The sequence below is a fragment of the Panthera onca genome, chromosome D2 (genome assembly GCF_046562875.1).
Source record: "Panthera onca isolate mPanOnc1 chromosome D2, mPanOnc1 haplotype 2, whole genome shotgun sequence".
Taxonomy (NCBI): domain Eukaryota; kingdom Metazoa; phylum Chordata; class Mammalia; order Carnivora; family Felidae; genus Panthera; species Panthera onca.
The window spans coordinates 53,521,249-53,545,356 of record NC_138349.1 but is presented as its reverse complement, the minus strand read 5'-3'; the positions used below and the strand labels follow the sequence as shown (position 1 = coordinate 53,545,356).

Below are 24,108 nucleotides of genomic sequence, written 5' to 3'. Positions count from 1 at the left end.
CATAGTTCTAAATGGAAAACTTAAAACTATAAAAATTCTAGAAGACAAAATTTTGTGACCTTTGGTTAAGCAAAGATTCCTTAGATATAACAAAAAAGCACAGTCCATTAGAAAAAAAAAAATTAAAGAATTGAACTTTATCATAATTAAGAACTTTTATTCTTTAAAAGACACTGTTAAGAGAATAAAAAGGCAAGGCAAAGATTGGAAGAAAATATTTTCAAATCACATAATGGATAAGTGACTTGTATCTAAAATATATACAGAATCCTCTAAACTCATTGATAAGAAAAATTACCCAATTTTCTTAAATGGGCAAAAGATTTTAACAGATCCTTCACTAAAGGAGATACACAGATAGCAAACATATAAAAAGATATTAAATATAATTAGTAATTAGGAAATGGAAATTAAAACCACACTATGTGCTTATTAAAATAGCTAAAAACAAAATCATAAATATTTAAACCGTGCTAAAAAATATTTAAAACTGGATGATAACAAGTGCTCATGAGGGAACGCCTGGGTGACTCAGTCGGTTAAGCACTCAACTCTTGGCTTCAGCTCAGTTCATGATCTCACAGTTTCGCGAGTTTGAGCCCTGTGTCGGGTTCTGCACTGGCAGCGTGGAGCCCTCTTGGGATTTTCTCTCTCCCTCTCTCTCTGCCCCTGCCACTTGTGCTGTCTCTGTCTCTCTCAAAATAAATAAATAAACTTAAAAAAAAAAAAAAAAGTACTAATGAGGAAGAATAGAGCAACTGGAACTCTCCAAAATTGCTGATGAAAATGAAACATGACACAGTTAGCAATTATAAGTAAAGTTAAATATACTTTTACCATATGACCTAGCAATCCCATTCCTAGGTATTTTACCCAAAAGAAATGAAAGCTTATGCTCACATAAAAACCTGCATACAAGTATTTATAGTGTCTTTACACATAATCATGAAAAATTGGAAACAACCCAAAACTTCTTCAACTGGTAAATGGTACATCCATACAATATACTCAAAAATAAAATGTAAAGAACACTGTCATACACAAAAGCACTGATGAATTTCAAATGTACTATGCTAAGTGAAAGAAGTCAGACTCAAAAGCTATATACTACATGATTTCACTTATATGACATTCTAGAAATGTCAAAATTAAAAGTCAGAATAGATCAGTGGTTGCTAGGAGTTGGGAGTAAGGGTAGAGGTTGATTACAAAGAAGCAGTACCAGGGTGATGAAACTGTTCTGTATCTTGATTGTGGTGGCATCTCTATAATGCATTTAGCAAAATTCAGAACTCTATACCAAAAAGATTTTGGTATTTTTATGTAAATTTTGGTAATTTAATGTAAATTACCAAAGATTTTTAAATTGCTTTTAAAAAGCATATTCTGAAGTGTAAATTAAAAAAAGTTTCCCAAAAAAATCCCTCTTGCAAAATAATACGCAAATTTTTTAGCTTGTTTCCTAATAACACAATCTGACTTTAATTTACCTTTTATATTTATCTCCTTTTATTTCCCTATATGAAACCTTCTTCCCAAAGTGTTCTTCCATTTCTGTGACCTTAACTCTGTTTTACCTACTTGGGATATTAAATATCCTTCTTCCCCTCTTTACGTAGTCCAGCCTCTTTGTAAAAACCATAGAAAACCTTCCTTGGCCACCTCAAGCCTGAAGAGATCACCCCCATTTCTTAATTCCTAAATAAGTTTTCTATAATTTTAAGAACAATTAATGTTTCTATTATACCAATGTTTCTAGGGTCCCCTGTTACCCTCCATCTCTAAAGGATGAGCTTTATCCCACCCCATTTGAGAATGGGGAATGGATGGAGGTCAAAAGCCAACTGTGTTATATCTATATATCTGTTATTGTGGGTTACATTATCACAAAATTTTACCAAAGCTTCTCTTACTTGTCATATAATCCATCTTTCTGTTTATAAATTGTGACTCTACCTATACATACAGAAAAAGTATGAACTACATATATATATAAACTTGCCATATAATTCTTTCATCTTATCAAGTAAGATATTTTTTTAGTGTTTACTTATTTGTTTTGAGAGAGAGAGAGGGAGGGGTGAGAGAGAGAGAGAGAGAGAGAGAGAATCCCAAGCAGATTCCAAAAAGAAAAAAACTTGGTGAGCATGTAATATACATTACAAGTGAGCATGACACTTAAGTGTCAGTCTATTCCAAAGAAGGTGTCCACATACAGTTTCAATAGAGAATCTTGTTTAGTTTTTATGCCATTATATGATGATTAAAAATAGCCACCACCTAGAGTCGATGGGGAGGGCAGGGGCGGGTGGGAAATGGGTGATGGGTATTGAGGAGGGCACTTGTTGGGATGAGCACTGGGTGTTGTATATAAGTGATGTATCATGGGAATCTACTCCCAAAGCTAAGAGCATACTGTATACTCTGTATGTTAGCTAACTTGACAATAAATTATATTTTAAAAATAAATAAATAAAATAACCACCACCTGGATAATGGCAACTAAGCTGTATGTACAAATTTATTCAAATTTAAATTAAAAATGCTCCCATAGCCTATTACCAAGTACTCCTCTCTGATTTTGCCCCTCACAGTAGCAACCAATGGACTCTCAGCATTCTGCAGAGAACAGTCCTAGACTACAACAAACTGAGAGATAGCAGGCTACCTGGCAGCTATTTATTCCCAAACTCTACAGAAAATATATCATCATCTTTACCCACATTTACTAGTTTCCAGCCAAGTCTTAAAACTATGAAGTAATCAATCAAAGGTGGAAAGAGGAGAAAGAGCATCTAAGAAATTACTGTATTGCTCTCAACTCTGAATAAGTTATAGTGACCTGTATTATACTATTGCTGAATAGACTCTGAAGAGCCCTAAATAAGTTCTGTTCATAATTTTTTTCCACTTAAGGTATAATTGACAAATAAAATTATAATGTAGTATATAATAGAGTATAAAATGTGATGATGTGATATATGTATACACTGTGAAAGGACTCCCATAATCAAGTTAATTTAACACATATTAGAAAGAGAATAGAAAAGATAAAATGAAGAGCTGGATTTTTGAAAAGATAAATAAAACTGACAAATCTTTAGCTACACTAAGAGCGAAGACTCATAAATATACTCAGAAATGAAAGAGGGGCACTTGGGTGGCTCACTAAGCATATGACTCTTGATTTCAGCTCAGGTCATGATCTCAGGGTTCATGGGATTGAGCTCCACCTAGACCTCTGTGCTGACAGGCTGACAGCATGATCCTGCTTGGAATTTTCTCTCTCCCTTTCTGCCCCTCCCCCACTGGCATACATGCACATACTCTCTCTCTCAAATACATAAACTACCAACAAAAAAAAGAAGAAGAAGTGAAAGAGGAGCCATTTACAATAACTGAAATCATGAGAATCATAAGAAACTACTGTAAAGACTCTTAACTATAGAGAACTGAGGGTAGGAGGAAAGGTGGGTGGGAATGGGTTAAACAGGTGAGGGGTATTAAGAAGGGCACTTGTGATGAGCACTGGATGTCCCAGGAAACCAATATTACACTGCATGTTAACTAACTGCAATTTAAATAAAACTTCGGAGAAAAAAAACAAAAAAGTTTTTTGTTTTTGTTTTTGTTCTTTTTTGAGAGAGAGAAAAAGGGCAAAAGTGAGTGAGGGGCAGAGGCAGGCAGAGAGAGAGAGAGAGAGAGAGAGAGAGAGAGAGAGAGAGAGAATCCCAGGAGGGACAAGAGAGAAAGAGAGCAGGGCTCACCTGAAGTGAAGCTCATGTATTTTAGTATCCAAAAATTATCAAGAACTGATCGAACTCAACACCCAAAACACAAATAATCCAGTGAAGAAATGGGCAAAAGACATGAATAGATAGATACTTCTCCAAAGAAAACATCCAGAGGGCCAACCAACACATGAAAGAATGCTCAACTTCGCTCATCATCAGGGAAACACAAATCAAAACCACAATGAGATACCACCTCACACCTGTCAGAATGGCTAAAATTAAGAACTCAGGCAACAACAGATGTTGGTGAGGATGCGGAGAAAGAAGATCTCTGATGGGGTGCCTGGGTGGCTCAGTTGGTTAAGCGTCTGACTTCAGCTCACATCATGATCTCATAGTTCGTGAGTTCCAGCCCGCATCAGGCTCTGTGCTGACAGCTCAGAGCCTGGAGACTACTTTGGATTCGGTGTCTCCCTCTCTCTCTGCCCTTCCCCTGCTCACACTCTGTCTCTCTCTCTCTCTCAAAAATAATAAACAAACATTAAAAAGAAAGATCTCCTTTGCACTGCTGGTGGGAATGCGAACTGGTACAGCCACTCTGGAAAACTGTAGGGAAGTTCCTCAAAAAATTAAAAATAGAACTACCCTATGACACAGCAATTATACTACTAGGTATTTATCCAAGGGATACAGGTGTGCTGTTTTGAAGGGGCATGCACCCCAATGCTTATAGCAGCACTATCAACAACAGTCAAATTATGGAAAGAGCCCAAATGTCCATTGACAGACAAATGGATAAAGAAGATGTGGTATATATATACAATGGAGTATTACTCGGCAATCAAAAAGAATGAAATCTTGCCATTTGCAACTACATGGATGGAACTAGAGGGTATTATGCTAAGCGAAATTAGTTAGAGAAAGACAAATATATGACTTCACTCATATGAGGACTTTAAGATACAAAACAGATGAACATAAGGGAAGGGAAGCAAAAATAACATAAAAACAGGGAAGGGGAGAAAACATAAGAGACTCTTAAATACAGAGAACAAACAAGGGTTGCTGGAGAGTTTGTGGCGGGGTGCGGGGGGGGTGCTAAATGGGTAAGGGGCATTAAGGAATCTACTCCTGAAATCATTATTCCACTATATGCTAACTTAGATGTAAATTTAAAAATAATTAATTTTTAAAAAGAAAAAAGTAGACCTTACCAAAATTAAAATATTTTGTTAATTGTTGATTTGCTAATAAAACAAAAGTATTTTACTTTAATATTTATTAGAACATTACAACTCAAAAAAATAAAATTAAAAAAAAAAAAAGCAGGACCCCTGTATTATATGAGCTTCAGGGTCCATAGAATCTGAATCCTATTACAGAAAATGGGCCCCTATAGTATATGTTACTTGAGAAAAAACATAATTCAAAAGCTACTTTAAATTCAGTAATACTGGGGTACCTGGGTGGCTCAGTCAGTTAAGCATCCAACTCTTGATATTGGCTCAGGTCGTGATCTCCCAGTCATGAGATCAAGCTCCATGCTGGGCTCCTTGCTGGTGTGGAGACTGCTTGGGATTCTGTCTCTCTCTCTGCCCCTCCCCAAGTTCATGCACACATGCATGTGCTCTTTCTCAAAATAAACATTTAAAAAATAATAAATTCAGTAATACCAATAAATTTGTATTTTACTAATCAAAGCAACATCTAGTATGTTAGTCATTGTATTTAGTTTATTAGCACTAAATAGGTAAATTATACTGTTGATGTACATTTGGATTTTGGATTCTTGAACCTATTGTGATAATTCCACCGAGGATCGGTGGACAAAATAAAAATGACAGGGCTTGGGGCACCTGGGTGATTCAGTCAGTCAAGCCTCCAATTTCAGCTCAGGTCATGATCTTGCAGTTTGCGAGTTCGAGCCTTGCATCGGGCTCTGTGCTGACAGCTCAGAGCCTGAAGCCTGCTTCAGATTCTGTGTCTCCCTCTTTCTCTCTTCCCCTGCTCGCTCACACACTCTCTCACTCACTCTCTCTCCCTCTCTCTCTCTCTCAAAAATAAACAAACATTAAAAAAAATTTTTTTAGTGACAGGGCTTACTACATTTTATTTTATCTTTAACTTTTTAAAATGTTTGTTTATTTTTGAGAGACAGAGTGCACACGAGCGGGGGAGAGACAGATAGAGAGGGAGACACACAATCTGAAGCAGGCTCCAGGCTCTGAGCTGTCAGCACAGAGCCGAACGCCAGGCTTGAACTCACCAACCGTGAGATCATGACCTCAGCTGAAGTTGGATATTAACCAACTAAGCCACCCAGGCACCCCAACAGGGCTAATTTAAAAGATCATAGCTCAGGGCACCTGGGTGGCTTAGTTGGTTGAGTGTCAGACTCTTGATTTCAGCTCAGGTCATGAACTTGCAGTTTGTGGGATCAAGCCCAGTGTTGGGCTCTGCGCTGACAGTGCAGAGACTACTTGGAATTCTCTCTCTCCCTCTCTGCCCCTCCCCTGCTCTCTCTCTCTCTCTCTCAAAAACAAAACAAAAAAAAACCCAAAAAACTTAAAAGATCATAGCTCAAGACTGCCAGCCTTAAAAGTAATGTTCTAGAAGCTAATTTAGGGAAAAAAATTTTATTTCTCTGTATTAATGAAATATAAAGAATAATTACTTCACAAGTATATCCAGTACCTCAAATGTACTGCCATTTTTCTGAGGCCAAAGTAATAAACCAGACTATAGCAGAAGCTACTCTAATTATCCCCTACTGTATTCCTCATCAACAAAGTCAGCCTCTCTTAGCCAATGTTTCTAAAAAACACAAAAATAGTCATTCAAATGTTTGCTGAAATGAAACTGGCTTGTGCGTAAGAGAGATGAGGCCTAGAGGAGCACTTGGCCAGGAAGAAAGAGCCGGTCACCCTAAGAGATAGTGGGGTAAATGAGGTTCATACATCTACAGGTTATTAGCATTGGAGACTTCATTATAAATGGGACATGAAATTGGCTAAGATCAATGAAGTGTAGAAATTATTTGTTGCTACAAATCCTGGGGACCCTTTGATGAGACCAGGTAAAAGGTGTAGAAAGCTTAGAAGGGATTAGGTCTTTTAAGGAAATTTATTTCATAATAAAAAAAGCTTGTTGAAGTCTCTAAGTAAACATTACTAATCTCATGTGTGGAGAATATGACATTTATATAAATGACAGCATCAAAGTATCTCCATGAAAATATTTATTAACTGCAAGGTAAAAGATACTATTAACTTTACTGTGGAGCAACCTGGCAGAAACCACCTTAATCAACAATCAAGGTCAACCTCACCTGCAATAATACATACTAACATCATGAATCCTATTGTAATAATACACTGAGAAGGACACAACATTTGCAGTATTCTTGCCTAAATCATATGACCTCAGTCCAATCATGAGAAAACACCAGAAAAGTCCAAATCAAAATTTGATAAAATAACTGATCAATATTCTCCAAAAATGTCAAAGTTACAAAAGACAAAGACTGAGGAATTTTTACAGAATGCAGGAGACTAAAGAAGAAAAGCACCTAAAATGCAATGTGAGAACCTAGATAGGCTCCTGGAACAAAAAGAACACTGGCAGACAAACTTGTGAAATTTGAAAAATGTCGTTAGTTATTAGTAGTATTGTACCAATACTAATTTCCCGGTTCTGATCATTGTACTATGGTTATATAAGATGATAACACTAGAGGAAGCCAGCTGAACTATTTTTGCAACTTTTCTGTAAGTCCAAAATTGGTTCAAAATTTAAAAAAAACTTTAAACTGTATAAATAATTCATTGAAGGAGATGGAACCTTGAACCCAACAGGGAACAGAGAGGCATTTGGAAGAATAAGATCTATATGCATAAAGGTAAGTGGACTAAGATTTACAGGAAAAGAGGAGACATTGACATAGTTTGTGATCCTGGTAAACTGGAGTCCAGTGAAGCCTTCATGTGAAATCTCTGGGTTTATTATGTTTAACATCACCGTATAGCAGTTAATGGGTTCTTCTATCAGTTCAGGAACCTGTTTCTCAGAACTTGATTTACCCAGAATGAACTATTAGAAAACGTTTTAAATCCACAAGAATAAGTAAATGTATGGGGCGCCTGGGTGGCGCAGTCGGTTAAGCGTCCGACTTCAGCCAGGTCACGATCTCGCGGTCCGTGAGTTCGAGCCCCGCGTCAGGCTCTGGGCTGATGGCTCGGAGCCTGGAGCCTGTTTCCGATTCTGTGTCTCCCTCTCTCTCTGCCCCTCCCCTGTTCATGCTATGTCTCTCTCTGTCCCAAAAATAAAAAAAAAAAAAAAAAAAAAAAAACGTTGGAAAAAAAGAATAAGTAAATGTAAAAAAAAAAGGGGGGGGGGTATTATGGTGATGGAATTATGGATTTTTTATACCCTTTTCTCTATTTTCTAAATTATCCATAATTCATGGATATATTATCTATAATTCATTATTTTCTTAAGTAAAACTAAAATTGGGATTTAAACTCATTTTCCCTAAAAATACAATGAAAGGATGCTGGACCAGAGGTAACCAATCATTGAAGACACCTAATATACTAAGAATATGAAAGCTGTTTAATAACTAGTAACTATTTCTTTTTAGAAACAGGGGGCTAGATTTGGATGTCTATTTCCTTTCATTCTATTCTCATTGTAGCTGCTGCTAAGGTTCAGACCCTCACCACCTCTGGATCAAAGCACCACCTTACTGACTCATTGTCAAGCTTCCAATCCTACATGTAACTACAAGAGGACTCCTAAAATACCACATTACTCTCTTTCTCAAAAATCTTTAATGGCTCCCAGAAGGGACATTCTTTTGGCTAGAGAAAAATGGTACTTTTCTAATTCATAAAAGGGAAAATTAATGGATGGATTTTTTTACAAGTTTCTGCCCCATAATTTTTTGTCTTCCTATTCTAGTACTAATAGGGCAAAAACATGAACAAATAGCAAACTTAAAGAAAAAAAAAAGCAGTTAACCAGACCTATTTTGACAGCTTTTTTTTCTTTTTTCTTTTTTTTTTTAATATTTTTTTTTAAACGTTTATTTATTTTCGAGACAGAGAGAGACAGAGCATGAACAGGGGAGGTGCAGAGAGAGAGGGAGACACAGAATCCGAAACAGGCTCCAGGCTCTGAACTGTCAGCACAGAGCCCGACGCGGGGCTCGAACTCACGAACCGTGAGATCATGACCTGAGCTGAAGTTGGATGCTTAACCGACCAAGCCACCCAGGCGCCCCTGACAGCTTTTTTTTCTTATTGACTCATTTTCATGATTGTGATTTTTATACTACATATTTTTATATACACATATTCTTCCAGTAAAATTAACTATTAATTTATAAAATGAATTCAATATGCCTGGCGCCTGCACAAAGTTTGAAAATTATTAGATCTTACCACTATTTCCAGCTACAACTTCTATTCTCTCATTCATTGATCAGAAATTTCACTGAGCACCTATTATGTGCCCCTTACTCATCCTCCACTCTAGGTAAGCTAGACTCTTTCTGTATAATGAATATGCTCTGTACTCTACTCCCTCAGCACCTTGGCTCTAATATTACCTCCACCAGGAGTGCCTTTCCTTTCTATTTCTTCTTGTTAAAAATCGTAAGTATCCTGCAATCAAAAGCTGCATCAAAAGCGTTCCCAGGGGCGCCTGAGTGGCTCAGTGAGTTAGATGATCTTAGATGACTCTTGATTTGGGCTCAGGTCATGACATCACCATTTGGGAAACTGAGCTCTCCCACCCTTCCCAGGACAGCACAGAGCCTGGTTGGGATTTTCAATCTCTCTCTATCTCTCTCTCTCTCTCTCTCTCTCTCTCTCTCTCTCTCTGCCCCTCCCCTGCTCATGCTATCTCTCTCTCCCTCCCTCTCTCTCTCTCTCAAAATGAATAAACTTTAAAATTTTTCTGGGGGAGCTGGATGTCTCAGTTGGTTAAGCGTGGGACTTTGGCTCAGGTCATGATTCTCACGGCTTGTGTTCAAGCCCCGCCTTGGGCACTGTGTGGAAAGCTCGGAGACTGGAGCCTGGTCGGATTCTGAGTCTCAGTCTCTCTCTGTCCCTCCCCCGCTAGCTCGCACTCACTCTCTCTCTCAAAAATAAACATCAAAAAAATTTTAATTTCTTAAAAAATAAATAAATAAAAAGCATTCCCAGATTCCTTCTCTCTTTCACCTTTCCATTTTCACTTATTTCATCCTCTTCTGTGGTCTCAGAACATGTGGAACATTCCCTCATGTTACAGTTATTTGTGTACATGGACTATAGCATATATTCCTTAAGGGCATCTTTTTATTCCACACAAAGGTTGAATATATAGGCAGTGAATCGCTGAAAGTTTAATTGAAAGAGAACACTTTTTGTTTGAAGGGATAAGTACCTAGAACAACCAATTCCAACACCCTGACAAATTCTGACTTTCCTTAAATAAAAGAGCCCCCCAAATGCCCATATCTAGCTTGCGATACCGTAGGTTTTTTCTAATGGAGACTCTAACAATTGAATCAATATTTGCTTCTGATTCAAGCTTGAAAATAAAGAGATAAGCATCTACAACCATAAAAAAAGGCTAAGCTATTTGTTGATTTATGGGCTAGTTATCTCAAACTCCCCAGTGAATACAGTTACTCAACTCAAACAATTTCCTGAGGGTTGGACTTTGGCAGCTTCAAATTATTACATCATGTACAACAACAAGAACTGTATGCTGATAAAAAATAGAAAGCCTTATTTTTCCTTTTATAAGAACTTAGAAAACTGTCATGTAAACAAATTTTCCAAAACCAATTAGAAAGAAAATACAAAGCCAAGAAGACATGTTTCACTTTGTTGTAACTGACAAACTCAGAAATGGCAGTTGCAGGCTACTTAGCCCATCCTTATAAGGATCCAGAGTTGTAAAGATAATTTACTGACTTCTGAGGGAAGGAGCATGATAGTAGAGAGAACACAGTGGTTAAAAGTGCAGGCTCTGCAGGGCCAACTACATTGCATAACCTCAGGAAACACCATACTCACAGTGGAGATCCAAGGGGTACCATTCCCAGAGAACACAATGTGAATTATACAACTTAGGGTTCAGAGTTAGCAAAGTAGAACAGATCTGGACTCCACCACCTAACAACTAACAATTGTATCATCTTAACCAAGTTACTGAAGTCTCAGGCGCCTCATCAGTAAAATGGGATTAATAAATAACATCTAAATCATGGGATTGTTGTGGAGATTAAATGCAATAATGTATACATGTTTAATTAGCCTAGTACCTGGTATTAGTAAGTGAGGCATAAATGCTTTGATGATGATGATAAAGAATAAGATGAATCTACATTCCAATCCTGCTCTATGACTTTCAGGTCATTTACTACCTATAATATATATGATCTGCTGAGAGTATTCAACAAAATTATATATGCAAAATATTTAGGGCCAGGTACAAAATAGGAGCTCTGATTATGATTCCTAGGGAATTTGGGGGGGCACCTGGCTGGCTCAGTTAGTAGAGCATGCAAACTCTCTAAAAAAAAATTTTTTTAATGTTCTATTTATTTTTGAGAGAGAGAGAGAGAGAGAGAGAATGAACAGGGGAGGGGCAGAGAGAGAGAGAGAGAGAGACACAGAATCTGAAGCAGGCTCCAGGCTCTGAGCTGACAGCACAGAGCCTGACACGGGGCTTGAACTCATGAACTGTGAGATCATGACCCAAGCATAAATCAGAAGCTTAACCAACTGAGCCACACAGGCACCCCTAGAGCATTCAACTCTTGATCTCAGGGTAGTGAGTTTGAGTCCCACATTGGGCATAGAGTTTCCTTTAAAAAAAAAAAAAGTGATCATGATGATTGGCCATCACCTATATGTCTCTTCTTCCCTCTCCCTTTCTCTCTTACATGTACAAATACACATACATAAACTTAATGTAAAGTTGTATGACATTAAACTATAATTGTTAGCATAAACCCAAAGTCATATCAAAATGAAGGCAAATGTATTCTAAAAATAATGCATTCTGAATACAATTCACCTAGACTACTATAGTAACTTCCAAACCATTTTTCCCTTTCTAATCCCATCTATAAAATATTGCCAAAAGCAAACTCTAATCAATCACTATTTATGTAGCTTAGAAAACTTCAGTGACAAAATACAGTCAAAACTCCTTGGCCTTAAATGACCTTCTATAATCTTAACCCATGCATGTTTCCAACCTCATTTACCACTAATCCCCTTAAAACATACACACACACACACAAAGTTTTCTGTGTATACTCAATAAGGAATACTACTTCCTTTCCCACTCCCATCTTCTCAGTCCTAATACAAGTAATCCTCTCCACTCAGCAAACCTGTTTGAAGAAGCCATTCTGCTGGCAATTTATAGCAATAGAGATTAATAATAGCCACACCCTATCAGGAAGGAGTAGTCATTTATATTAACTCATTTTCCAAAGGATTGTCTAAATATGGCTCCTTACCAATTGGGACATATTCCCTCCCTCCCTCCCAGGAACTTCATTCATCAGTACTTAACCAATATACCTGTACTTTATTAGAATACAATATAGGAAGTTACACTTCCTTACACCCAACAGATGCTCAATACTTACTAAGTTAAAGAATGAATGAAGAGCTAAGCTTTGTAAAACACATTTTTCAGTTTAGGGATTAATTCACTTGTAAGTATACCAAGTCATCTCTCTGTCTCTTCCCTGAATGTACTGCCTACATCATATCATACCTAAATCACACCTTCTGTTTCCAAAAGGTCTATGGAAGAAAGATACTCTGTGGCCAGAAGGACTAACACAATATTCTTTCTCAAACACACTGCTAATAGTACCAAACTAGTTAACAGCAGGGGTTAAAGGGAAGAGAATCCATAGCAATTGTATTAGGCTCCAACATGGCAAAATGATAACTATGAGTTGCATGAAGTTGCCCTATATTATCCTCTGGCTCGACAACGTAGAACTAGAGATTTTTTTCCCCTAATTTTTTAAACCCCTAAAGCTTCTTAATTTAAATGCTTGATTGCAATGATGCTCTATTTATGAATCATTATAAACACACCACTACCCCAATTCTTTCAGCACAAACAATAATAAAAGCATGATGGCTCTATCAACAAGAGGAAAATAGGGATGCCACTGACTATACTGGCTTGACTCATTTCTGCTGGGAGAACACTGGTACTGAATGGCACAAGCAACTCCAGTGACAGAGGCCAAGCACATGACTGGGAAAGTGACAGAGGATAGCAAGAAAAGAAGGGCATCTATAAAGAACCCCTCCTCAGGGTGCCTGGGTGGCTCAGTTGGTTAAGCATTTGACTCTTGATTTTGACTCGGGTCATGATCTCATAGTTCATGAGTTAGAGCCCCACATCAGGCTCTGTGCTGACAGTGCAGAGCCCACTTGGGATTCTCTGTCACCCTCTCTCTCAAAACCAAATAAATAAACTTAAAAAAAAAAAAAAAGCACCCTCCTCTATGGGAGCAGGAGGTGGAGGAATGGGCAGGGATCCACTGAAATCTACTCCAAAAACCTTCACAATACTCAAAAACATGCTACCAGACTCCAGGTTTTGAGCCAGTTGAAATCCTAGGTCTAACACAACTAAGAGACTTGCAGCAAAATATAGCTATAAAATTAGAATAGCAGTCAACACTTAATGAGCACCAACTCTGAGTTAGGCACCAGACGTCTGATATGCCCTTTAATTCCCACAACGAATCTGCCAAATAGGGATTATTCTCATTTTGCAGGAAAAAAAAAAAACAAAACAAAACCATGTTCCTTCTACCCATGTATGACTGCTGCTGACCAGAGGGATATTACTACTTACATGGCAGAATTGTACTGGTAATAAGAAGGAAACGCAAAGTACTTAGCATAGGAACTAGCACCTGCCACATTGTAAAAACTCAGGAAATCATTACTGTACAAGTGCAACTATCACTTGAATAAATGACTCAATTGAACAGCAATAACATCCCATGAACAAGTTTTCCCTCACACTGTCTACCATAAATATTACTTTAATTAGCAATACTTTTGGAGAACTAAAGGTGTGCACATGTACAGCTTCTTAGCTGAGGATCAATACAATCCAAAGAAATAAAAAGCCCTTTATGAAAGTGATATCTGACTCAATGTGAACACTAAATATTAAATATTTTACTTTCAAAAGGATTATAGATCTCACACTTCAAGTGAGCAGCAGCTAATGAACAAATCTAACTTTCCAAAAAAATAATTCCCAGAAGCATCTGTTATCCTGAAGTACTCAGCAAACCATTTCCCAGAATTAACAACATATTACTATAATCTATAGTGAATTTTGCCAAAAACATTCTGCTGAGAGGAAAAAAGAATTACTCTGCTTCTGGAAGCAAATACTACTTTCCAGCTTATCCACAAAACAGATCTTTTCTTTGTTATTACTTTTATCAATATATTAATACTGAAAATATTTTAAAAATCACAAATAACCTTCTATTTGAAGGGAATTTAAAATACTAAACCTGTAACACTTACTTTAATCTTAATGAGCTCAAGAAAATCTATGAGAATTTTTTTTAACCAGTAATAAACATCAAATTTCCAAAGCTTTAATTGAAACAGAGAGAAGAGTAAAAAAACAAAACAAAACAAAACAAACAAACAAACAATCCAGAAGCCCTTCTAAAAGTAAAGAGAGTTCAACACCCTCAATTTCAAAGTTTAAACTTTTGCTATTCAGAGCAACACTTCACAAAGACCGACCAGACACAAAGACTGTATCCCTCCATCCACTCAGTTTTGCCACAAGCACAATACTCACCAGACAGCACGCTCAACCTCCAGCAATTCCAAGGGCGTCTGTGGGGTAAAGGATGGAGAAATGAGGAGGGTCAAGGAAAGAGCTAGAGGTGTGGGGAGGGAAGGGTATGGGAGGGAGGAGACAACTGCAGCTAGCAACAATGGGAAACTATGAATCTAAACCACAAAGGCTTCCTGCAGAACAGGGTAACAGGGGAAGGGCAATTCTTTTTACCACCTACCAGGAGCTCAGAACTGACAATTCATGATAAAGCTAAAAAGATGGAGCCTCCAATTAAATGTAAACAAGGTAAACTTAAGAAAGTAACCACAAATAACTTGAAAGGACATATCTCAAACTTCATAGAGGCTTAAGAAAAACAATTAGGAGACTGTTTTCTCTAGGGGCATTCCTGACGACAAAGGTCAGCAGTGTAACAATAAGGTTTGCAGGATAGCAGCTGCTTCCAAATGGAGGGCCAGCCCTAAAAAACATTCCTTTGCAGTACAGTCAAAAGGAGCACTAGAAGAAGACACATTTGTATTACCAAAACAATGTTACTGTTTAAATCCTTAATTCAGAATTCCAAGACCTGCAAAACTCCTCCTTAAACAAGACACTCTTAAAGAAAGTTATTGTGTGAACTGACCAGTTAGTTGAATTCCAGAATCAATTTTAAAATCCTTGGGATCTCAAAGGTTCCCAAAACCAAAGGCAAAGACAGTGAAAGATCTCCACCCCTCTCAGGGAAGAGGCCAAGTTATGTCACCAAGAACAAACAGCAGGCAGAGTCCTGCCCCTAAGCATGTGATCAGTCAGCCCAGAACTTACATTTGCAGGCAGGGCACAAAGGCCCCAGAGGACCAACACACACCCTTCTATGTATTACTCCCAGTTATAAAACAGCTTTATTGAAAGTTGTTGTTTTATAAGCATACTGATTAAAAAAAAATTCATCAGCAGAATCCCTGCCATATATGAAGGTCTGCTGTATTTCTTCTATAATTTGCAAGAAAATATATGAGTTGACTTATAAAAAGATTTAAGATTTATTAGTAAAATTAAACATATTCAGGCACTGCCCAAAACTAATTAAGCTCTTACATTTTAACAATACACTAAAGCATTCCTTTCACAGCAGGAAGCGTACCCAAATTAAAAAAAAAAAAAAAAAGATACTGCTGTTCTTTTGCTAACCATTAGTATTCTAACAGGTCTCCTAGTGGTAGGTGGGGGTGGAGATGTCATTTCAAAGTGTGAAACATAGGCTTTCTACTAATCAGTGCTAACTGCAAAGAAAGAATGTACAAATAACAATGTCAAGCTCTCTAATCAAGTCATTCAGTGATGGTTATACATTTGTTGTGGGACTAATCAAATAAACTAGAGTACTGGGGCAGAGTTAACAAATCTTCAACCCTGGTTACAATTTAACCAGATAAATAACTTTACATATATTAGCCAGGCAAGGGAGGTGATCCACAGGAAAATCTCACCCTAACAGATTACAATCTCTTTTGAAACCACTCAGAAAATAATTCACATAAAACTCTCCTATATAATTATACTCCACCTTGTCTAAGTTATTTTTTGACATTTCTTAATTCCTTTTCAAGACAGCACAAGAGGTTCTGTCTCACATAACAGAGACAACTCTCCGCCAACCACTGGGCCTCTCCACCTAAAATAAATTGAGTAACTACAGGTTTCTGCTATTTAAGTGCCAGACTGCCTGTAGGAAAGTTCTTGTGAGCATGATTGCTAGGTCAAGAGGGAGAGTGATATATATGGTTTCAGATGTCATGTTTAAATGTCCAGGGATCCTAAAGCTGGATGATTTTTGCTACAATAGTACTTTGTAAAACTGTACCTCAACAAAACTTGTCATATTGTTCAAGTACTGTGTAAGGAGTGTTACACATAATACCCTACCTTTGACCATAATAAGCAAACACCTCAGGAAAAAAACATAAATATCATGAGCAGGGAGGAACTACCTCTAAGATGTGGACAAAGCAATCAAGAGAAATGGGGGGCAGGAGTCAATGGAAGAACACAGGCTATAAAGTCCCTCTTGGTCTGATCTCACAACTTTTCATAATCGGTCTCCACTAGCAGGCAGGATAGGGTACAGCAGAATGTTCAATTTAATGAAAGAACATTTTGCTTCTCTTAAAGTCATAAAAGAAACAATTGCTCTAAGAAAAACCAAGGTGACTGCTCCTGAAGTAACCCCAAAGCAAAACCATTTTTGTTGGTTTTTATTCCTGAGATGCTAATGATAATGCTGATGTTGGCAGTAAAGGCAAGAGCTGAGTGGCTTCAGAGAAGCCAAACTGGAAAATAAAAGCCTCTTGATTCTAGCACTCCAGAGGGTAGTGAGGAAGTCTGTGAACTTTTAAATAAACTATGGAGGATTGACATGGGAAGCAGCAGGGTAGAGACTGCTTTATATCAAGTGGAAGCCCATAAAAACAGTAGCATTTGATCCCTGGGCTATATGCTGACAGGAAAAGAAAAAAAAAAACAGCTTAATACAAAGCTGTTAAACTGGAGTTATGGAAAATGAAACTAAGAAATGGACTTGATCTTAGTTAACAAGGAACACAAGAAAAAATATTCTAGCTTTTTGACTCTATGTTGTATGGAAGAATATACTGGAAAATCAATGGAAAACAAGAGAATCTATACATTTGATTTGTATCTAGTGGTTTTTTTTTTTTTAGTTTATTTATTTATTTTTTATTTATTTTGAGAGAGAGAGCGCGTGCATGGGTGCACGAGTGGGGGAGAGGCAGAGACAGAGAGAGAGAGAGAGAGAGAGAGAGAGAGAGAATTCCAAGCAGGCTTGGCACTGTCAGCCCAGTGCCCAACAAAGGGCTCAAACTCATAAACAGTGAAATCATGCCCTGAGCCAAAGTGAAGAGTCGGACACACAACTGACTGAGCCACCCATGTGTCCCTCTAGTTTTATTCTGAGATTTATTCACATCGTTGGTAAGTAGTGTGTATACCTTCAATATCTGGTTATTTCACTCAGGTACACATTATTGAGAAGAGGTATTACTGCAGACAAGAAAGAGATAAAAAAAAAAAAAAAAAACTAATCCTAAGGACACATTTGAGAGAAACTTTGGCTGTTAAGCATAGTCCTAAGCAGTAAAACCATCCAAGAAAACTTCTGTGTATTTTTAACACAAATGGACTCTAAAAAAAGAGGAAAGTCAGTCAGGGACCCATTATTTGGGTCTCTGTTGTTATAATATCATCATTATTTAAATTCATATATTAGGGCAGGGCGGAAAAAAAATAAATAAATTCATATATTAAATTATATCTTGCATCTTTCTAAAAATTACCTCAAATAGCATTGTCATTATGAATATTAGCCAATATATCTCTAGAACAAGGACTTAAATTTTCTCAAAATAGACTTGAAAGCTCCTAGAGAGCAGGAAGAATGTGAAATATCTTTCAAGTGCACTATGGGCATCACCTAATTCTAGTCTCACAGCAAACAGTAAAAAATATGAATCTGTCATTCTCTTTTAAACCTTAAACCTGCAAGTTTAAGGTATAATCAAAAAAGAAGAAAATGATGATGGGGAAGAAAGTTGACTAAATATTGAATGCCAGTAAAAGTTATGTTGGTAGCCTATTCCTGTTCCAGAGAAGATAAATTCAGGTGATCTTATCAGACCACACAGATTTTGAACTTACTACTTCTGCAAATAGAGGAAGCCACTCAGGTCTAGTTATGATGCTTTTATACTAAGACTCTCCCTCCAATTTTCTCAAAGCATATCTGATCCCTAATCCTGTATTTTTCTCATGTTCACCTGCTGTATTCTTATTCTAAACCTCTTCAAATCCTTAGACAACACAATCACTTCTAGAGCTCTTTCTTCTAGTATTCTTACTCCAAATCTGTGAAGATTTGGGGCAGACACACAAGAGGAGTAAGGGACAAGTGGTGACAGTGTCAAAAGTCCAGGATGTCACAAACTAAAATGGGGAACTGGGGTGCCTGGGTGGCTCAGTCGGTTGAGTGTCCAATTTTGCCTCAGGTCATGATCTCGTGGTTTGTGGGTTCAAGCCCCGCATTGGGCTCTGTGCTGACAGCTCAGAGCCTGGAGTCTGCTTCAGGCTCTGTGTGTGTACGTGTCTCTCTCTGTCCCTCCTTTGCTCACACTGTCTTCTCTCAAAATAGATAAACAATTAAAAAAAACTAAAATGGGGAATAAACTGAAGAGCAATTTGCTCCTGGTTCTGATAACACCTCCCTTTGTCTCTGAAATGACTGTGTGCTGAAATAGAAGGTATCTCCTTAAAAGCCTTTAAGAAACAAATTGAACCATTATTTTCCAATAATTTCACTATTGGGCATTTACCCAAAGAAAACAAAAAGACTAACTTGAAAAGATACATGCAACCCCATGTTTACTGCAGCATTATTTACAATAGCCAAGATATAGAAGCAACCTGTGTCCATCAACAGGTGAATGGATAAGGAAAATGTGGTGTATACACACACACACACACACACACACACACACACACACACACACGCTGGAATATTACATGACCATAAAAAAGATGAGGTTGTGCCATCTGAGACAAAATGGATGGACCTAGAGGGTATTATGCTAAATGAAATACAACTGAGAAAGACAAATACCATATGATTCCACTAATAAGTGGAATCTTTAAAAAAATGAATTAACAAAAAGCAGAACCAGACCTATAAATACAGAGAACAAACTAATGGTTGCTGGGAAGGGAAGCAAAATGTGTGAAGGGAAGAGGGAGACTTTCAGTAATGGAATGAATAAGTCATGGCAATAAAAGGCACAGCATAAGGAATATAGTCAATGATACTGTAATAGCAATGTAATGGGACAAACGGTAGCTACACTTGTGGTGAAAACTTGTTAAATCACTAAGTTATACACCTGAAACTAATGTAACATTATATATCAACTATACTCAAATAAAAGGAAAAGAGAGGCACCTGAGTGGCTCAGTTGGTTGAGCCTCCGACTTGGGCCCAGGTCATGATCTCACAGTTCACTAGTTTGAGCAGCCTGGAACCTGCTTCAGATTCTGTGTCTCCCACTCTCTCTCTCTGCCCCTCCCTGCCCACACTCTGGCTGTGTTTAATAAACGTTAAAAATATTGTTTAAAGGAAACAACAACAAAAGAACCAAATTGAGTTTACAGTTATGGTAAAATGTCAGCAGCATAATTTCTATTTTTTGCAATATTGTTTCCTGAATGGTTTTTTGTCTTCCCTAACAGTAGTGAAAGCCTCTGAGATTTCCACCATACTTCAGCAAACTTAAACTGATTTGGGGTGGAGTTACAAAAAATGTGTTAGGATGTACATGGTAAAATTTTCCCTATGTCCAACTGAACGTTAAATATCACAAAATTGTGCCAGGACAATTCAATGAGGAAAGAATAGTCTCATTAAAAAATGGCATTGAGGGATGCTTGAGTGGCTGAGTCAGTTGAGCATCCAACTCTCAATTTTGTCTCAAGTCATGATCCCAGGGTCGTGGGATGGAGCCCCACATTAGGCTCCATGTTGAGCACAGAGCCTACTTAAGATTCTTTCTTTCTCTCCCTCTGACCGCCTCTGCTGCTCACTCTCTCTCTATATATATAAATTTTTTAATTTTTTTTAAATTTTAAATGTTTATTTATTTTTGAGAGAGAGAACACAGCGGGAGAGGGGCAGAGAGAGGGAAACACAGAATCTGAAGCAGGCTCCAAGCTCTGAGCTGTAAGCATAACACAGCCCAACGTGAGGCTCAAACCCATGAACCATGAGATCATGACCTAAGCCAAAGTCAGATGCTTAACCAACTGAGCCACCCAGGCACCCCAATAAAAAAAATATTTGATGGCCCTGAGGGGCACCTGGGTGGCTTAGTCGGTTAAGCATCTGACTCAATGTCAGCTCAGGTCTTGATCTCAGTCAGGGTCATGAGTTCAAGCCTTGTATTGGGCTCTAAGCTGGCTGTGAAGCCTACTTAAAAAAAAAAAAAAGGCATTGGGGCACCTGGGTGGCTCAGTCGATTAAGCGTCCGACTTAGGCTCAGGTCATGATCTTACAGTTCGTGGGTTCGAGCCCTGCATCAGGCTCTGTGCTGACAGCTCAGAGCCTGGAGCCTTCTTTGGATTCTATGTCTCCCTCTCTCTGCCCCTTCCCCATTCACACTCTGTCTCTCTCTCAAAAATAAATAAACATTAAAAAAAAAAAAAAGGCATTGAGGCAACTGGATATCCATATGCAAGAGAATGAACTTGGACTCCTAACACACACCACATGTAAAAATTAACTTAAAATGGGATCAGAGCACCTGGGTGGCTCAGTCAGTTGAGCATCTGACTCCTGATTTTGGCTCAGGTCATGATCCCAGGGTGGTGGGATCAAGTCCAGCACCAGGCTCTGTGCTGACAGAGCAGAGCCTGTTTGGGATTCTCTTTCTCTGATTCTCTCTCTGCCCTTTCCCTGCTTGCGTGTGTGTTCTCTCACTCTCTTTAAAATATTAAAAAAGCAGGGGCACCTGGGTGGCTCAGTCAGTTAAGCGTCTGACTCTTGATCTCAGCTTGGGTCATGATCTCATGTTTCATGAGATTGGGCCCCATGTCAGGCTTTGTGCTGACAGCACAGAGCCTACCTGGGATTCTCTTTCTTTCTCTTTCTCTCTCTCTCTCTCTCTCTCTCAAGATAAAATAAAGTTAAAAAAATAAAATACTAAAAAAACAAACATGGCACATTCAAAATGGGGTCAAGTATCTGGGGCACCTGGGTGGTTCAGTCCATTGAGCGTCTGACTCTTGATTTCATTCAGTTCAGGTCATGATCTCACAGTTCATGAGACTGAGCCCACAATGGACTCTGTGCTGACAGCATGGAGCCTGCTTAGGATTCTCTCTCCCTCTCTTTCTCTCTGCCCCTCCCTCTCTCAAAATAAATAAACTTTTTATAAAATGGGGTCGGGGTACCTGGGTGGTTCAGTCAGTTGAGCATCCAACTCTTGATTTCAGTTCAGGTTATGGCCTCACAGTTGGTGAGTTCAAACCCCACATCAGCCCTACTGACAGTGCAGAACCTGCTTGGGATTCTTCCTCTGTCCCTCTCTCTCTGCCCCTCACATGCTCTCTCTCAAAATATATAAAAAAAAGGAAATTCAAAATTCAAAAATGTGGTCAAATATCTAAATGAATGAGCTAAAACTGTAAAACTTTTAGAAGGGGAGCCTGGGTGGCTCAGTCAGTTACGTGTCAACTCTTGATTTTGGCTCAGGTCTCACAGTGGTAGGATTAAGCCCCAAGTCAGGCTCCGCACTGGGCATGGTGTCTGCTTGAGATTCTCTCTCTCCCCCTCCCTCTGCCCCTACCCTGCTCATGCAGGCATGCACTCGTATACACACATGCACATGCTCTCTCTCTCTCTCAAAAAATAAAAAACCCGTACACGAATGTTCATAGTAGCGTTATTCATAATAGCCAAAAAGTAGAAACAATCCAAATATACACCATCTAATGAATGGATAAATTGTGGTATATTCATACAATGGTACAGTATTCAACCAACCATTATTAGAATGAAGTACTGGACACCTGGGTGGCTCAGTTGGTTAAGCGTCCGATTTCGGCTCAGGTCATGGTCTCACAGTTCTTGAGTTCAAGCCCCACGTCAGGCTCTGTGCTGACAGCTCGGAGCCTGGAGCCTGCTTCAGATTCTGTGTCTTCCTCTCTCTCTGCCCCTCCCCTGCTTGTGCTCTGTCTCTCTCTCTCTCAAGAATAAATAAAACACTAGAAAAAAAAATTTTTAAAGAATGAAGTACTAATATATGCTACAATCATATATGAACATTGAAAGCATGCTAAGTGAAAGAAGCCAATCACAAAAGACCACTTATCTCATGATTCTAATTATATGAAATGTTCAGAATAGGCAAATTATAGAGACAGAAAGCCGCTGCATAGGGCTGAGAGGAGGTGTGAAGGAAATGGAAAGTGACTATAATAAGTATAGCATTTCTTCTAGGGGTGATAAAAATGTTCTAAAATTGATGTGGTGATGGTTGTTCCATGCTGCAAATATATTAAAAACCATTGGGGGCGCCGGGGTGGCTCCATGAGTTAAGTGTCCAACTCGGTTTCAGCTCAAGTCATGATCTCGCAGTTCCTGGGATTGAGCTCTACCTCAGGCTCTGCGCTGAGAGTGCAGAATTTGCTTGGGATCCTCTGTCTCTCCTCTCTCTCTGCCCTACTTCCCCCCAAAATAAATAAATAGACTTAAAAAAAAACCACTGAATTGTACACTTTAAATGGGTGACTTGTCTCGTATGTGAATTGTATCTCCGTAAAGATGTTTTTCAAGAAATCATGCTTTCTCTTTTTAAAAACAAGGACACTATTTCATGTCTGTGGTTTAAATTAGGTCCCAACAAACAGCAGCAGCTGCCACCTGGTAAAACAAGATGGCTTCAAATGCTTGGCAAACAATTTCTATGTGTATGAGATTTTGAACAGCTGTTTTTAAAGAATACATAAGCAAAGAAAATCAGTCTGTCGTACATTCTTACATTCTGACATTGTCATTTAATTCAGGACAGAATGCAATCACTATTTTCCCTACATCAAGAAACCAACAGTAATACTATTGATTACACATATGTCCAAAATGGATGGAGACAGATAATTCACTTTGACAAAAATAAGGCTGAAAATGCCATCAAAATGGCAAGCAGCAAAAGTCAGAGTACATATCTTCTGTTCATGTGGAAAGACTGAACAGATGAACAAAGCAGGCTGAAGTGATACTTGCTGGGCATACTTATTGCTAAACAATTACAAACATTCCCCCATCTGTCTATAGAAATCCTTCCTGATGTTTCTTGGGCATATTTCCCTAGAGTACTCCCTCAGAAGCTGATTTAAAACCATCTGTTTGATAAACAATTTGACTATTTCTAGGATGCACAGAAAACAGAGAGCTACCTTTGGTGGGTGAAAAAAGGGCAGAAGGAAAAAAAAGAAGGGCAGATATTTACCTTCATTAAAGAGACATAAGTACTACTGGGAATGCCACTCTGGAAAACAGCATGGAGGTTCCTCAAAAAACTAAAAATAGAACTACCCTATGACCCAGCAATTGCACTACTAGGCATTTATCCACGGGATACAGATGTGCTGTTTCAAAGGGACACATGCACCCCCATGTTTATAGCAGCACTATCAACAATAGCCAAAGTATGGAAAGAGCCCAAATGTCCATTGATAGATGACTAGATAAAGAAGATGTGGTATATATACACAATGGAGTATTACTCAGCAATCAAAAAAAAAAAATGAAATCTTGCCATTTGCAACTACGTAGATGGAACTGGAGGGTATTATGCTAATTGAAATTAGTCAGAGAAAGACAAAAATCGTATGACTTCACTCATATGAGGACTTTAAGAGACAAAACAGATGAACATAAGGAAAGGGAGACAAAAATAAT

At 38.2% G+C, this 24,108-nt stretch overlaps 1 protein-coding gene across 8 annotated transcripts in view; it reads right to left on the bottom strand.

The window, feature by feature from the left end:
• USP54 (ubiquitin specific peptidase 54) overlaps window positions 1–24,108 on the bottom strand; it is a 133,473-nt gene that overhangs the window by 70,447 nt on the left and 38,918 nt on the right. For 3 of the 8 annotated variants that reach the window (XM_078434385.1, XM_078434389.1, XM_078434387.1), the window contains exon 2: window positions 14,607–14,644. The exons of 2 other annotated variants lie outside the window; for them this stretch is intronic. The gene's annotated coding sequence lies outside the window, so the exon portion shown is untranslated. Of the gene's footprint in view, window positions 1–14,606; window positions 14,736–15,234; window positions 15,319–24,108 lie in introns of those variants that run through there. 3 more of the 8 variants (XM_078434383.1, XM_078434386.1, XM_078434382.1) reach the window with 3 other exon arrangements.